At 38.9% G+C, this 16,563-nt stretch overlaps 1 long non-coding RNA gene across 1 annotated transcript in view; it reads left to right on the top strand.

The window, feature by feature from the left end:
• Window positions 1–15,173, top strand: part of LOC131482652 (uncharacterized) — a 177,232-nt gene extending 162,059 nt beyond the window's left edge. The window contains exons 3-4 of the long non-coding RNA XR_009247194.1: window positions 13,686–14,164; window positions 15,001–15,173. This is a non-coding gene — a long non-coding RNA (uncharacterized LOC131482652). The remainder of the gene's footprint in view (window positions 1–13,685; window positions 14,165–15,000) is intronic.
• Window positions 15,174–16,563: the final 1,390 nt, after the last annotated feature.

Genomic DNA, 16,563 nt, shown 5'->3' with positions numbered 1-16,563 from the left:
TATGTCTGTTCTAGCCTCTGCTCTCAATAATGTAAGCTGTTTGAGTAGATTCAGGAAGAGGCTCTGCGGTATAGAAGCAGCCCTCTTATCCCCATTTCCGGAGATGTTTACTAAGCCTTTTTTCTGTTGCTGTTCCTTGGATCTCTGCTACTTCCTATCAAACAGGAAGTCGTGGCTTAGCTACTTAATGATGTGCACATGTGTGGCTGACATGACTTGCTGGAGCTAGGACTTCATAAAGTGTCAGCATGTGTGACTGTGGCTGTTGTTTTGGATCCAAGAAATCCCCAGGATACAATTAGGCACATTGACTTGTATTACAAGAATAAAACTTATTTTTACATGGGAACACACAATTTTGCCTCTTCCCTACCTTTTTATTCTGGGCAGAAAAGGATCATTTCGTTTTCAGTTAGCTTCCAGAACATTTTTTTTTGCTGTTGAGAATCTAGTTAGTTTAGAAAAGGAGCTAATTTAAATTCTAGGAGCCAAGACTAAGTAGAAGAAGAGCTGCAGCTTACTGTGTATCTGTGGAAACATTTGAAAGAAAAAGGGCAGTTTTTAGGGGTACATCTATAAATTATGTGCAATACACAACTGCTAGTCAATAATATCTTGTTAATTTTTCAATTCAAAATGTGTTTTCAGATGTTTTACCATATGTTAAGATTATACTGTGTAAGTAAGGATTTCAAATGTGTTTCACTACAGAATTGAGTGTTTTAATTTAAACTATACAGTGTTGACCAGGGCATGTGGTGCCTATGCTAATTCACAACAACAGCAACAACAGCAACAGGCTGGACAGGAAAGTGACCTACTGAATTAACTTCCTTTCCAGGCTAATCTTTACTGCTACCAAGAACCGGTGCTCTAATGCTAGTCTCCCTCTTAACTGGGTGCTTTAGACAAGAGAACAAGGAAAGATTTGTCAGTCAGAACACAATCCGTTATACTATTCACTGATCCAGCTTCCTAAAATAATTACCATGTGATTAGAATGGTGACACAAAGAGGAAGGACACAGAGCGTCTGCCTCAAAGATCTGACAATCATTCCATAGCACTTTACTTTTAAGATTTGTTTTATTTTTATTGGAAAGTCAGATATACTAAGAGGAGGAGAGACAGAGAGGAAGATCTTCCACCTTTGAGTCATTCCCCAAGCGGCCGCAACGGCCAGAGCTGTACCAATACGAAGCCCAGAGCCTCTTCTGGGTCTCCCATGTGGGTGCAGGGTCCCAAGGCTTTGGACTGTCCTCAGTTCCTTTCTCAGGCCACAAGCAGGGAGCCAGATGGGAAGCAGGGCTGCCAGGATTAGAACTGGTGCCCATATGGGATTCCGTCATGTGCAAGGCAAGGACTTTAGCCACTAGGCTACCATGCCAGGCCTGCCATATGCACTTTTTAATAAATTCATATGCTAACCCACCCATTGGCTGAACGCATATAGGCTAACAAAACTGGCATTTTCTTAGTATTCGAATTTGTTCCAGCATTGTACGTAGTCTTCCAGAGAATCATTAAGATTTGTCAGATTTTCCACTTGTATTAGATCGGTGTATACAGTATGAGTAACCTTATTAGAACTACTTAATTAGTCCTCAGAATTTCTAAAGATCTCTAATAAGTTCAGAAAGGATTTTTCTTTTTTACATACTTACTACATTCTGTACTTTCTTTGTTAAATCTGATAGGACTCCAGCAATGAAAACCAGATCTTACTAACTTCACAACTCAGGCTCAGAATCAACACAATCTCAAGAGGAGGGTAGGCAATGAGAAAATGCTTCCCCCTGATGTATGCTGGCCATTGTGTTTGAGCCAAATGCCACATCAAACTGAAACTCTCTTACCCTAACCTAACCATAGGAAAGAGCCGTCTATTTTTTTCCCTGTGGGTCTTGGACATATTATATTCCATTAGCAGCTTCTCTGATTTTTCACCTAAAGCCTTTTCCTTGCTTGGTTATTGGCTAACATTTTCCACTGGTCAGAAACTTTGTTTATACAGCTGATCAAGTTAACGGTTCATCTCCTCTGCTCTGTAGGCACTCCAATTCTATCGTCATCATAACTAGAATTGCTTATTTTATTTGGCAAGATTATTTCAGTACTGCAAGATAACTAAATTGGATTCCTGATCAATTAGTTTGTTCAGTCCTCATTCCAGTAGCAGTAGAGACATGTGAAATGACAGCTTAGAGATCTCAAGGAATTACATAAAATTCCATTCTGCATCCAGATGCTTTTGCTATGATATATACATAAACCCATGAGTTCAATCCTTTTCAGAGGGCAACAACTTGCTTCACATTTTGCATAGACTAGGAATTTTGCCATTTGCAAAAGTTGCCATTGAAAATCACTAGTCTCAAGGAGAAGTCCAAGGACTTAAATGCTGCTGTCTCCATTGGTTAATAGCCGCTCATTTTTTCCTATTGTTATTTCTTAATGACTTGGGAAGAATTTGGAGGATCATTACATGGCAGATTGAGTGCTGAAACCTAAATAAATGAACTACTTTAAGTGCATCTTCTATGAGTGCCAGCTGGAATCCCAGCAGTTCTACTCCCAGCCCACTCCCTGCTAATATGCCTAGGAAGGCAGCAGAAGATGGCCGAAATTTTTGGCCCTTTGCCACCCCTATAGGAGATCTGGATGGAGTTCCAATATTTGACTTTGTGGTGACTCAAACCCTGTCCTTGTAGCCATTTTGGGAATGAACCAGTAGATGGAAAGTCGATCTCTCTCTCTGTAACTCTGAATTTTGAGTGAATGAGTTAAAAAATAAATCTTTAAAGTGAAAAAAAGTATTTTAAGGAAAACATTTAAGATTTAATAGGAAATTTGTCTAATTCACTCTAAATATGTTTTTATTAGCAGAAAATGTGTCCTAAATTCTAGCGACTTCTTTCCCACTCACTGACGTGTGAGCATTAACGATATTGTTTGGTACTTGGAGCCCCAACAGAATAAAAGTAATAATTATTACCGAATTGTTGTTGGGACCAGCTGGAATATTCTATCTGAAAGCACTCTCTGTTGTCTGGGAGGTATTAAAAGATCGTAGCAGCAAGCAGAGGCACCTGTCATGGCATGCAACACACATGGGATGACAGGCATTTTCCAAGGTCTGGGGTTTCATTTGTAGAAATGGACATCATGCAGTATTGAACTACAGAGTGCAAAGGTTACTGGATTGTTTTGGTGGTGGTTCTCATGCAGCCATCGTGATTTCCTCTAAGAAACGACTTACCTTTATGCCACTGGCTCTCTAGCACTTGTTAAGCTCCCTTTCTTTCAAAAGAGTGCAAGTCTCAGGCATGGAGCCTTCACTAGGCAGATGTCTATAGTTTAAGGATGGGTTTCAGGGCCCTGCGCAGTGGCCTAGCGGCTTAAGTCCTCGCCTTGAAACGTGCTGGGATCCCATATGGGCTCTGGTTCTAATCCCAGCAGCTCCACTTCTCGCCCAGCTCCCTGCTTGTGGCCTAGGAAAGCAATCAAGGATGGCCTAAAGCCTCCCTGCACTCATGTGTGGAGACCCGGAGGAAGTTCCTGGATCCTGGCTCCAAATTGGCACAGAACCGGCCATTGCACTCACTTGGGGAGTGAATCATCAGACAGAAGATCTTCCTCTCTGTCTCTCCTCCTCTTTGTATATCTGACTTTGTAATAAAAATAAATAAATCTTAAAGGATGAGTTTCAGTTTTCTTCGCTCACATATTTTTGTGGCAAACTCCTTATTGACAGGTAATAATGCTTTTCCATTAATAATAGTAATACAGAGATTTACATCTAAGCAAATCTGTTACATGAAAAAAACATTTAATTAAATATGTAACTTATAATTGAGTGAGATATAAGTTTGACAAAAATGTGTATGATATTAAAATGAAAATCTGATAATAAATGTAGTAGCACCAAAAGTAGGCCAACACAGTTGACATTTTTTTCCATGTTGCTAGGATTCACACCCCTGCATCTTCAAACATTCTTTTCAGGTAAACATTAGAAATAAGGGAAGGAAATTAGAACTTCTAGCTAGCATTGTAAGGTCCATGGATAAAGCTATCCATTGGCAGAATTTCAGCCTGAGAGTCTATTTTGCATATTCTGAACTTTTTAAATATTAAAAATTGATCATGCAATTTATTTATTCTGCCTGTTTAAAACTCCATTTGGTAACAGTTATCAGCACATGGCAAGTAGTAATATCAACAAGAAAGAAGCCTAAGCAAACAAAAATTTTTTTTAAATCTGCTCCTTAGATGTATAAACCAAGGTTTTATACACTAATCAAATCCCAGAGTGTCACTTTCATACCTATGGATACATTTTCTTTTGTATTCTCTGTTGGTTATCGCAGATTAAGGGAAAAGATAATATTCAACTTTTGGGGACAAGCTATTTCACTAAGCGTAGTGGTTTCCAATTGCATCCACTTAATTGCAAAAGATTTCATTCTCTTTTTAATGGCTGAGTGGCATTTCACAGTGCGTATGTACATTTTTGATCCAGTTGTCCATTGATGGGCATTTGAGTTGAGCTGTTAGAAACATGTGGGTATAGGTAACTCCTTCGTGCTGATTTCATTTCACTTGGAAAAAATTTCTGGGAGTGGTATATGTGGTCTGTTTATTTTCAGATATCTGAAAAATCTCTATACTGTTTTCCATAATGACTGCATTACCGCATAATGCTACTAATAGTGGGTTAGAGGACCTGTTGATTGGAGAGACAGCCCCCACCCAGAGTCCAGTTTGTCTCATTAACCTTGGAAAGAGGTATGCATATACAGTATTTCAGCCTCATTCAGAACAAACATCAACACTTAGATGAAATACATTTTACTGCATCCTCAAGAGACCATACAATCCATGAACAATAACAATTTGAAGTTGTAATTCCCTATGATTTGAGCATTTTTTTTTTACCAGTTTTCTGTTCTCTTTTCCCTCCCCCATTTCCCCGCTCGCCCTCTCTCTGCCCCTGCTTCCATCTCTCCCTCCCATTTTCTGTATCTCAATGGGGAAGGAAGTAGAAAAGCTTTGCAAAATAGTTTTATCGGAAGCAAAGGCATGGAAAATTTGTTGGTGGTTTTTTAAAAATAATGTCTGAAAATTTATGGGTAAGCTCGATTTAGAAAAAGTGAGGAAAGCAAATGATGACATTCAGGCAGCTTGGGAGCCTGCTTTTTCCATTTAGCATTTTGTTGAATAAAATCCCAAAGTAATGATTTCCACTTGTTAATAAATAATCTTACTTGAAATGAGGAAGTCTTGAGAAAGAAGGAGAAGAAATAATAACCATACAAACATTAGCAGAATCATCTTCATTCTTTTCAAATACATTCAACTCCAGTCCTGGAAAAGTTGACCTTCACCCAATATCTATTGCTGCCTCTCCTATGGGTTTCTTTTTTAATTGGTATGTCTTTTTCTAAAGTTGTTAGCCTGTCTTTATGCAATTATTGCTGCAAATGTAGATATTTGACACTTTAATATTATATATTGTTGCACTTCAGGGAAAACACGCCCTTCTACACTATTTTTTTTTGCCTGGCAGTAGGACTTCTCTTTAGAGCAGATGTTCATTGCTGTTACGAAAGGACTTTAGAATGCTGGATTCAGATGAAACTTGGAGGCGAGCGCCAATTATGTCATATGGTGTCAGTGCCCAGTTGCAGCATTCATGTAACCCGCTTTTTTATTATTTTTAATTTTGGAGGTTCTTAATTATTCCCATGAATACTTCAGGACTCTCTGTGTGGAAAACCAGGGATAGAAAGGCTATTAGATTTTTCACCTAAATAAGACAAGAAATTGTCCTGTAGTTTGATTTTTAGGAGTGCCTATAGTGTCTTAAACAAACAATGCAAAGCAAAACAAAACAAAATCAAACGCATCTCCTATAGTCTGGTCATTGATAAATGAAATAGTGTTTTTCATGACTAAAATGCCATTGGCTTCCAATACATTTTATATTGAATTAATTAATTAATGATTAAACCAACAACACTGTTCTGCCTTTTATTTTGCTTAATTATATAATTTCCCTATTTCCTCCAACCATAGAGGGTGAACACGTTAATAGTCATATGACCTGAAGGAAATGAAATTGTGTCTTACAGGAGGGCTGTCATATTTTTCAAATCTCTACCCAGTGCTGTTGTACATCATTATTGTTACAAATTTACCTTGTTAGGTGATAATGGAAACAAATTTGCTGATAAGTTTGTAGAGATTTTATTTATAGTTTTTATCTATTTGCTGTTTTAGCAGAGCAAAACCCAAAGCCTGCTGCATGTTTCAGTAAATGAAGTGTTATTGGAATAAAGCTGTTCATCAGTTTACTGACTTCTAAAATGACTTTGACACCATGGTGACATTGATGGAAAAGATCCTATCAGATCCCATCTATCTTGCATGTTTTCATCTTTGTAGGATAACATTTCCTGAACCTTGAACTAGAGTCAAGGGAAATTCAGAGGTTGTAATTAACATAGTACTTGATTTTTCAAGCTCTAGTTAATATGTTCTTCAATTCAAAGTTTGCTTTCCATTTGCTTAAATATATATAAATTTACTGCAAGAATAAAGGAAAATATTGACTACCCTGATTTATCAATATACATTAAGGATATGTATTAAAATGTCATACTGAAGCTCATAAAAGCACGATTATCATTAATAAAAAACTTGTTAAAGTCTTTAATATGCCATGGAAGATTATATATCAATTTATTGGCATTAATTAAGTATAAATCTGTTGTTTCAATAGTAATAAAAATATTTCTGTAGCAATATGCTACCCTACTTGATAGGGTAAGAGGGCAGTCTTTCTCAGGATTGATGTCATATTTTCATTTATTATAATCAGCTGCAATGTTTTACATTAATATTACAAAACATGTGTTACAACACAAGCAGCCTACTCTTTCTTTGCTCCAAGTGGTTGAATTTCAAATAATGATATCAAAGGGTTTCCAAATGATGTGGATATGTTCCCATATACCTGGGACCACTACCAGACAGGACACTGTTTACGTGGCAGGCTGCTTCCCAATACGAACATCAAAATGTGAAATCTCAGCCAGGGAACCCCACTCAGAGACCTAGTAGCTTACTTAGGGCAAGAATGACTTCTATTGCTCTACTTCTTCCTACTAAAAGTCCTCATTTATGTCTTCAATGCCACAGGTGAGGCTATGGGCCAGTGAGCCTGTATCCATACCACTGCATCTTAGGGCATTCACCTCTACAGCATTAGAAAGAAAGGAAAGGAATTTGATCAAAGTACAGCCACCTCACTCAAGAAAAGAGAATAATGATTGATTGCCATTTACTTATACTGTATATTAATCTATGAGCTAATTAAATATTTTCTATAACTAATGACAACTGCATCCTACCTGCAACCTAAGTAGCATGGTTATCACAATTTAAAGATGAAGAAACAGAGGCACACACAGTTGGCAATTGGCAGAGCAAGGATTTGGCTCCAAAGACCTTTTTCTTTCAAATGCTAAGTAAGAAACTTTGTGTAGAGGGCTGGGTTTCATGAGTGGGTGATGTCATTCAACCTCTGACCTAGAGTTGTTCAATATGAAAACCAATTCTTCAAGGAAATTATACAGGATGACCTCAAGTAGAAGGAATGTTTACAGTTTCAGCCTAGGAATACTCTTCCCATCCATCTGATTTACTTTCCCCTAGATTGAGGGGCTATAAAATGATTGATCCTTTCCTGTGGATCATTGGATCCTATAAGAGATGCATAGACTGATTGCCCTGCTTTTGACTAACCGAGTTCAGGTTAGACAGGCATATGCAGCAAAGCCTGCCTTCTACAAGTCAAGGAAGCAGTGATGGCTCAGGTAAACGGGTCTTTCCCACCTACATGGGGGATCTGGTTTGAGTTTCAGATTCCTTCTAGTCACTGGCATTGTGGGAATTTGGAGAGTGAACCTGCAGATAGAAGTACATCAAACATACACAGGAGTTCAAAGACAGTACAAAAACAAAACAAGAAGACAGAGTAGTTCCTGAATGAATGTTTAATATTTTTATTTACTGATGTTTTGAATATTAGGCTAAATAAATTATTAAAATTAACTTTACCAATTGCTTTGTTTTGTTTACAGTTTTCTGGATTGTTTTAATTTTTCTAATACAGCTACTAGAGAATTTTAAATTACTTAAAAACCTCAGCCTAGGATTTACATTCTGTGTCTATGAAATAACACAGGCATTTACAGAAGGGGTCAGCAAGCAGTGGCCCTCAGGTCAAATCTGACCCACAGTCAGATGTTGTAAAATTTATAATCTAAAGATGACAGATGAATTTTTTCTTTTTAAATGTTTTTGAAAATACGACAGACTTTACATGGCTTCCAAACTAAAATACTTACTGTTGGTCTTTTAGAGAAAAATAATGTGACTCTTGATGTGGAGAGTGAAGTGGCAGAGTAGGCTTCAAACCCGGGACCACTAACCCTGAAGTCATTTTGCCATCCTTACTACCAGTTGTATATCAGATATCAGTTGTGCCATGAAAACTTTTACTACGTTATCTTGCTTAATCCTGAAATTAAATATTGTCAACTACTAATGTTTATTAGTAATGCTACATATAATATGTAAGATGATAAGGGCCAGCATTGTGGTGTAGCAAATGAAGCCATCATGTGTCACACCAGCATCCCACATCAGCTCCAGTTCTGATCCAGCTCATTATTAACAGCCTAGGAAAAGCAATGGAAAATGACACAAGTACTTAGGCCCCTGCTACCCATGTAAGAGGCCTGAAGGCATTCCTGCCTGCATGTTTTGGCTTGGCTCTGCTCAGGCTGGTGCAGTCACTTGGGGGATTCTCATTCTCTTTCTCTCTCTCCCTCTGTCTGTCTCTATAATTCTGCCTTTCAAATAATTAAATAAATCTTTTTTAAAAAGGATGAATCATGTCATTGATCTATTTCAGAGATGAAAAAGCTAAACTCTGTAGAGATTTAGTAAGTCACATAACAAATCAGGGGTCTGGCATTGGAATCCCCTCTTTCCGAAAATGTGTAACTATATGACCTTGACTCTTACCAGCACTGCATTCCTATCTCAGCCTCTTCGTTGCCAAACACTGAGCTGTCACCCCGTGAGTGTTTATCTGAAGTGCTATCTATCTATCTATCTATCTATCTATCTATATACATATTATATAAAGCTTCATCAGAATACAATCTTTTCTGTGCCTCTGTATTGTGTGTTGGTGCTTTCATGCTGCAATTGGCAGAATAGATTCATTGCCTGGAGATCATGCATCTCACAAAGCTGAAAATGTTTACTCTCTGGGCCAACTCAGGAAAAGTTTGCCAAGTTCTAATCTAATTGATGCAGGATAGGAATTACATTAGCCTGATCTCCATGAGTCATGGTGCCTTGTGCAGTATAGAGTTGAAGAGCCCCTGTTATCAGGAAGTGGTTGGAGAAATGATTGATTGCTGGGTGGGAGTGGAGAATTGGGGAGCATTCACATCCTCTTCACCCCTGGCCAAAGCCCCCCGTTAGAGTAAAGTTGGAACATGCCCCTTAGATGCTGCCATCTCTCTAAGAACTTACAAGAGATTCTCTCCTCTTCCCCACTTGGGGAAGGGTTACTTGGCCAAGAACATGTGGATCACATTTCTCTTAAAATACACAGGGAATTTAAAATTAGGGGAAAACATGTTTGGCAAAAACTAAAATACTTTGCAAACCATCTGGGATGTTCTCTTGTTTGTGCTGGAGCTGAGAGAGTGCATGTCCTCCATAGAGATGGGATTTTCACAAAACTCATGTTAGTTTCAGGACAAGGGGACTCTTCACACTTAAGTAAAACCAACAGGAATGTGTAATATGGCCCCCACTGTGGCTTGAGTAAAGATTTGGCATCCAATTGCATGTGTCCAAAGGTGACAGTTCAAGGATGTTTTGAGTAGGTTGAAGGCAAGAAGCATTGCATAAGGGATGTCCCAAACCGGTTCCAAAAAATACAATAATAGCAAACATTACTAAGCATTTCCTATGTTCCAGACACTTTTCTAAGCACTTTTTACCCTTTATCTCAATTAATGTTTCAAACCACCACTGAGACAGATCCTGTTATTGATCATATTATAGTTTGGGGAAATTGGGAATTAAGAAGTTGAAACAGTTTCCCCCAAGTACAGACAACTAGTTGGAAAGTGGCAGAGCCAGGACTTAACCCATACCCAGGACTAGCTAACACTATGTCCTGTGACCCCTACTTTAATTGTGCAGCAGATCCCTGGTGGGTTCCCTTAGTTGTGCTTCAGATTCTCTGTGACTTGCAGCAGTATGGACCCCAGCTTAAGCATTCTATAATCACTCCTTTCTCATCTGTGAGTTTGAAATGATGTATTCATGTCTACTTTACCCCAAGCACTGAAACTAGTAAAAGGGATTTGATCTCTATGACAGATGGATTCAAATAAAATTTATTTGTTAAAATGGAATCGTAGGGTTTTGTACTAGTTTAGTTACCGCTGCATCTTAAAGATTCCAAACTTATGGATATTTTGTCCATTTCATATCCTTTAACTTATCTATTTCTTCATGCCTGGAAAGAAATGCAGTTTTCTGCCTTATGTCTCAGTTCCTCTTGTTCTACCTCTTGTCCCTCTTCTCCAAAAATCCCAGCTCCAAAAAACAATCTACGTATTGTGAAAAAGGATTTCTTAAACCACAAGGGTGATGTAACTCTGGGCCTGTTTTTCCTCCCTCTCACATACAAAATATTGGATATGAGTGAGTTTTTAAAAATTGGTTTTTAAGTGTGATGAAAAGAGTGTCCTTTTCACCAGAACAAAACAGCCCCGAGTGCTGAAGCCTCCTTCCTGATATGGTTGACTTCCAGCGATGAGGAAATTTGTGCATGGGGCCACAGCCTCCAGACCAAGCCAAGGGCAGAGGGGAGCTAGGAACTGGCTTGGAGAAACTGTGGTTAAAACCGTGGTCTGTATTTAATAGGTAGCAGGCCAACCAGGCTCACTTGCAGTGCAGCTGATAGAACCGGGCTTTTGCCATGGAAAGCGTTGCATTGGAGTCCTTCTCAGCTAGTCACCGGCCATCAATTACTAAGAGTCAGATCTTGGCCAGCAGCCTCCGTTCCACAAAGTATGTCATTCTGTGTTCACAGAAATGGAGTTTACAGTCCTGCTGCTAAATTAAAACTGGTGCTTTCAAATTAAAAGCAGACAGGACAGATGTGCAGGGAAGAAATGAAAACTCACATCTTTTGTGAATCAGCTAATCGTTGTGCCAGAACTTGAAATCAGCTTTTCCTGTAAAGTCCTTGACGACACCACACCTATGGAAGCTGCATACAATGAGGTGTAATTAACATTTTACCAGAAGTTTCCTACACACTGCCATCTGCAGAAGAACAAAGAGCTCAGTGAAGCCTGGAGTCCTGAGGACTCTAATACGGCACCAGGAGACAGCACCCAAGGGTGACACATCCAACTTGTCCTCACCATGAGCAACATGCAGCCACCTGGAACTCCAGAAGGCAGACAAGAACCACACGACACTGAACTGGCTTCTCCCAGCCACTAAAAGGTCCAAGCACCAACCAAAACTCCAGGGTCTATGTTCCTCAGGGAAAATTGATGAAAAGTTTTCACTAGATTCGACCTGCCCTGCTAATCAACTCATAATATAAATATTAACTTGAATTTACTGGTTTCTGAGTATATTCGAAAACCTCTAATCTGAGTATGTCTTGGTGACTCTGCTTAAACTTGTCATTGGGCTTCCCAGTTGGGTGCTTCCAATCCCTCTAGGGATAGTGGTAAAGACTATCTAGCATCTATAACAGGATTCCCAAGTCCTGCAGAATAGCTTTCCTGCTTCATCTGAAACTACTCCACTCCCTTGCTCTGTGTCCCAGACATGGTGGCCTTCTTTCTTTTCCTCCCACACACCGCATTCCCATCCACTGTAAGTCATTCCCTATGTTGCATCACTTCTACTATCTTCTTTTGTTTTTGACTTCTTTGTTGAGGACCCACTGACAAACCATGTAATGCACCCATTTAAAGTGCACAATCCAAAGATTTTTAGCTGATTCCCAGAGTTGTGCACAGCTAACCACAATCCATTTCAAATTATGTGATCCACCCGAAGAAATCTTTTACCCATTAGCAGTCACTTTCTATTTCCCCCAACCTCCCTCCACCCCCAGCCCTAGGCAATCACTAATCTACTGTGTTCTGTTTTCTATTATGGAAATTTTATACAAATGGAATGTGTGGTCTTTTGTGTCTGGTTTCTTTTACTTATCATAATGTTTTCAAGGTTCAACTATGTTGCAGCATATGTCAATGTTTTACTCTTTTTTAACCATTAAGTAGTATTCCATTGTATGGGTATACCACATTTTGTTTATCCATTCACAATTTGATGGAGATTTGAGTTATTTCCACTTGCTAGATCCCATGAATAATGCTACTTAGAATATTCACATGCATGTTTGTGTGAATATATGTTTTCATTTAACTTAAGTATGTAAATATACCCAGGGGGTAGAATTACTGAGTAATATGTAAACTCCATGTTTAACATTTCGAGGCAGTTACCATATTTTGGATCTAACATGAACTGCCACTCATCCTTCAAGCCTCCACTAAAATGTAGTTTCCTCACAAACACTTTCTTCTCCAATGTCCTCCATTCTGAGTGAAGTCCCCTAGGTAAATGCTTTTTATAACCTAAAATGAGTTTCCTTAACTGCTTATCTCAGTTAGTGCTATAGTTTTATGTCCATAGTAGTTTGATGCATGTTTTTCTGTCCTTCTAGAATATGTTTGATGATTCTTTCTCTCATCACTTTATCCCTGGAAGTCATGCTAAGACATCAAGGTAGCCAATCCTCAAGATGGCTACCAATAATTCTACCAGTTGGTATTCGTAATTTTGTGTAATATCATCCCTGAATGGAGAGTAGGTTTGTGGTGGCATATTCTAGCTAATAGAACAAGGTGCATGAATTGATATTTAATTTAAGGACTTCTATCTTTTTGTTATCTTTTTATTATTTGAATAAATGGCTGAAGCCAATGTTTTTCCTCAAAAGAACACCACTGTCTGTGTGAGCAAGCCATGTTGGAAGAAGTTCCTTACTTATAATAAAAACGTCAGATGACTGCAGCCCTGATCCATGTTCTGATGGCAACTGTGCTGGTGATCCCAATCAAAGTGATCCAGCTAATTCCTCCACTTCCTGGCCCACAGTAATTGAAAATATTTGTTACTTACAGTTACTAAATTTTGAGAAAATTTATATATATAAGGTATAATTATGCTGCCTATAGACACTAGCAGCTAGGTAAATGATGCATGAATAAATGAACGAATTAGTAAAGAAGAGCCATGGACTTCTCAGAAATGAAGTTATTAAAAGCCACATTTATTATTTCTAAGCTGTTAAAATGTTTGTTATAGGGAAAATGCTTATGTTGAAAATTCATATGTTGAAACCCTAACTGCCAATGTGATGATATTTAAAGGTAGGATTTGAAAGATAATCGGGTTCTGATTAGATTTTGAAAGTTCCATTCTCATGGAACTGGGGCTGTGGTATTCGTGTTCTTACCAAAAAAGGAATACATGGTTCTCTCTCCCTCTTAGCTTCTCCACACATATGCACCAAGGAAAAGCTGTGTGAGTGTACAAGAAATGAGTATGTAAAAGTCAGAACATAGGCCGTCACCAGAAACTCAGTCTATCAGGTCTTGAACTTGGACATCCCAGCATCTAAAACTGTGAGACCAAATGCTGTTACTCAGCCTGAGTATCCTTGGTATTTTATACAATAACTGCATTTGACTAAGACAGTCTATACCAGATTGCATGGAGTGATCACACCAATTCTGAAAGTTTAAGATACTAAACTATGTTGTTTGAATGTGGAAAATCAAAACTAAAGAAGCTAGAAATCAAGAACAAGTCTGTGAGACATCAGAAGAAAAGAATCATGTCACCCAGTGAACTGGCCATGCAGACAATTCAGTCTCTCCTTCAAAGGGAAAAACTCCACAACTCTGGATCCTGGGGCTATATGGAGGACAGCCTGTATGGAAGGAACCATGTCATTCATTCATGATCAGGTATTTTGTGCCTTAATTTGCTTATTTAGATACTTTTTAAAATGGCATTGAGATAATATTCTTATCAAAATTAGCCACTTGAAAGTATACAGTTCAATAGCACTCATAATCTTGGGCAACCATTATCTCTACTGGCAAAATAAATCCCTTTATGTGTTGGATGCAGAAGGAAGTTAGTCACACTCTGCAGTTCTTGTAGTGTGAACATCAATGTCAGGTCAAGGAATTTTTCTTCCAACCCTTTATTTATGCTTTCCCTTGATTTTCTATCCCAGGGGCATCTCAATTTTTATCGGGCATCTTCTGCCCAACATTAACACAGTTGAACAGGGCAACATGATCAAGCTGTCCTCAGAAAAAGTACAAAATAATCAAGAACTTTCTGAAATCAGGCATACGCCACCTACCACCCCCGGACCCAGTCTAACCCCTGGCCTGCTTTGTTCATGAAGTGTGTTGGAACACAGCCATGCTGTTTTGTTTCCAGATTATGGCTGCTTGCTCACCGCCATGGTGGAGTTGAGGTTGTGAGAGCCCACAGTGCCCACAAACCCAAAACATTTACTATCTTGCCTATTACAGGAAAAGGTTGCTGAGCCCTGTCCCAAAATGTAGCTTGTCACCTGCAGATCTTTCTGTAATCATCAGACATACCTTTTCAGTCTTGGACCTCTGTATCCAGTTGAGCTTATGATAAAATTTAAAATGGTCACTATTATTATTCTTTGGTTTTCAATTCAGTTGACTTTTTCTTTGCCTTATCCAATAGAATCTATCTATCTATCTATCTATGTAGACAGAGAGAGAGAGTATTCTATATATATATATATTTTCAGAGACAGTGTTTCTGAGAAAACCTAGCATAGAACTACGCAAGTGAGATTTATCTGGTGGGAGTGAAGGCAGACCCTAGAATCCTGCCTGAATGGTTTCAACTAGCTGCCAGCCCTCCATCAGCTTCATCTTACTGATCTGATTTGCCAGCACCCTGGGAAACTCCAGGAGAAAATCAACTCATCTCTTACTTACTGTTAAGTCTAATCTTTCCTGTGGCATTATGTCTTATGATAGTACTGAAAGTGATAGGTTTTGGGATTAGTTCAAATGCAAACTCTGATGATGTTTGTTTTGCTGTGTGGCTTGGGTCAATTGTTTTAACTCCTCTGAACTTCAGTTTCCTTACCAGCATGGGAAAATTAGGATAAATAATGCTGCTATAATATGCTTATTGTGAAGACTAAACATAGTGTTTCTGAAATACATGGTATGAAAATCCATGCTCCTTGAAGGGGGGGGAGCTACAAAAGAGAAAAAGTATTCATTTGAAAGAATTGAGGTTATGCATTCTTTGAATGTGCTGTTTCTGGATCTCCATTTTGAGTTTAGGTTCCTTGTGTTGAGAGAACTCAATCTGATTCTTGACTTTTTGACTGTGGTCATTGGGCTAGAAAGCTGAGCTTTTTTATTGGGATGGAAATCTGCTACTTAAGTACTGTGATCTTGGGGACACCATGACTATGCATAGCTGCCTCTGAATGGCTCATCCAGCAGATGGCTGAATGCTTGCCATCCACCATTAATACTCTGCAGATTCTGAAATAGCACAGTGCATGTTCAGCTGCTCAGAGTCCATTGTTTCCTGTAGGAAGCCAGTAAATCTTGAATTAATCCATCAATCAGCTGTAAGTCTTTAAGGGACAGAAGCATAAGTAAGGTTAGGGAAGGCCTATGATATGAGCCTCAGCTTACAGAGTGCACAGAGACATGGCCTGCATCTGTCAAGAGAGGGGAGTCTCTGGAGCTGAATTCTCCCTCACTTTATAGATTAGGCTGCACCAGTAAGTTGGGTGCCCATGTTGGTGTGCTGGGAAGAGGGAAAGGGTCTATAGAAAGGTAAGGAATTATTGATGGAGGTCAGAGACTACCATAAAAACTAGAACCTTGGGACCTAGGGACCTAGGGACCTACCTTAGGCCATGATCTAGAAGTGCTAATGGCTTGATCTGAATCAAATTATGCTGAATCAATTCAGATAGGCACTGAGTCAAAAGCCTGCCAGGTACAGTGTAAGGCATTCCATGTACAATTGCACTTATTGCTTTTATAACTCAGTGAAATGGGGCAGTTAGCTTGATTTGCAGTAACTGTTCATGAGGGAGTTGCAGCTGGCACCTGACAGCAGTGAGATTTGGGTGCTAGCATGAGCTATGGCTGAGGTTGTTGAGAAAAAGAGTGCTAAGGAGGTAAAACTCATAGAACTTCCTTCTAGAACCCTTCTCTTTCTCTGTCAAGTGAACCTGAAAACCATGGCTTCGTTGGCATGATGATGTCAGATGAGGAAAAGATCTCGGATCCTTGCATCATCTTATGTGATAGAAGAGAATTTCCCCCACCTTAAT

This window comes from Ochotona princeps, chromosome 19 (genome assembly GCF_030435755.1).
Source record: "Ochotona princeps isolate mOchPri1 chromosome 19, mOchPri1.hap1, whole genome shotgun sequence".
Classification (NCBI taxonomy): domain Eukaryota; kingdom Metazoa; phylum Chordata; class Mammalia; order Lagomorpha; family Ochotonidae; genus Ochotona; species Ochotona princeps.
Note: the sequence above shows the minus strand (reverse complement) of the source record. Positions and strands in the feature narration are given on the sequence as shown.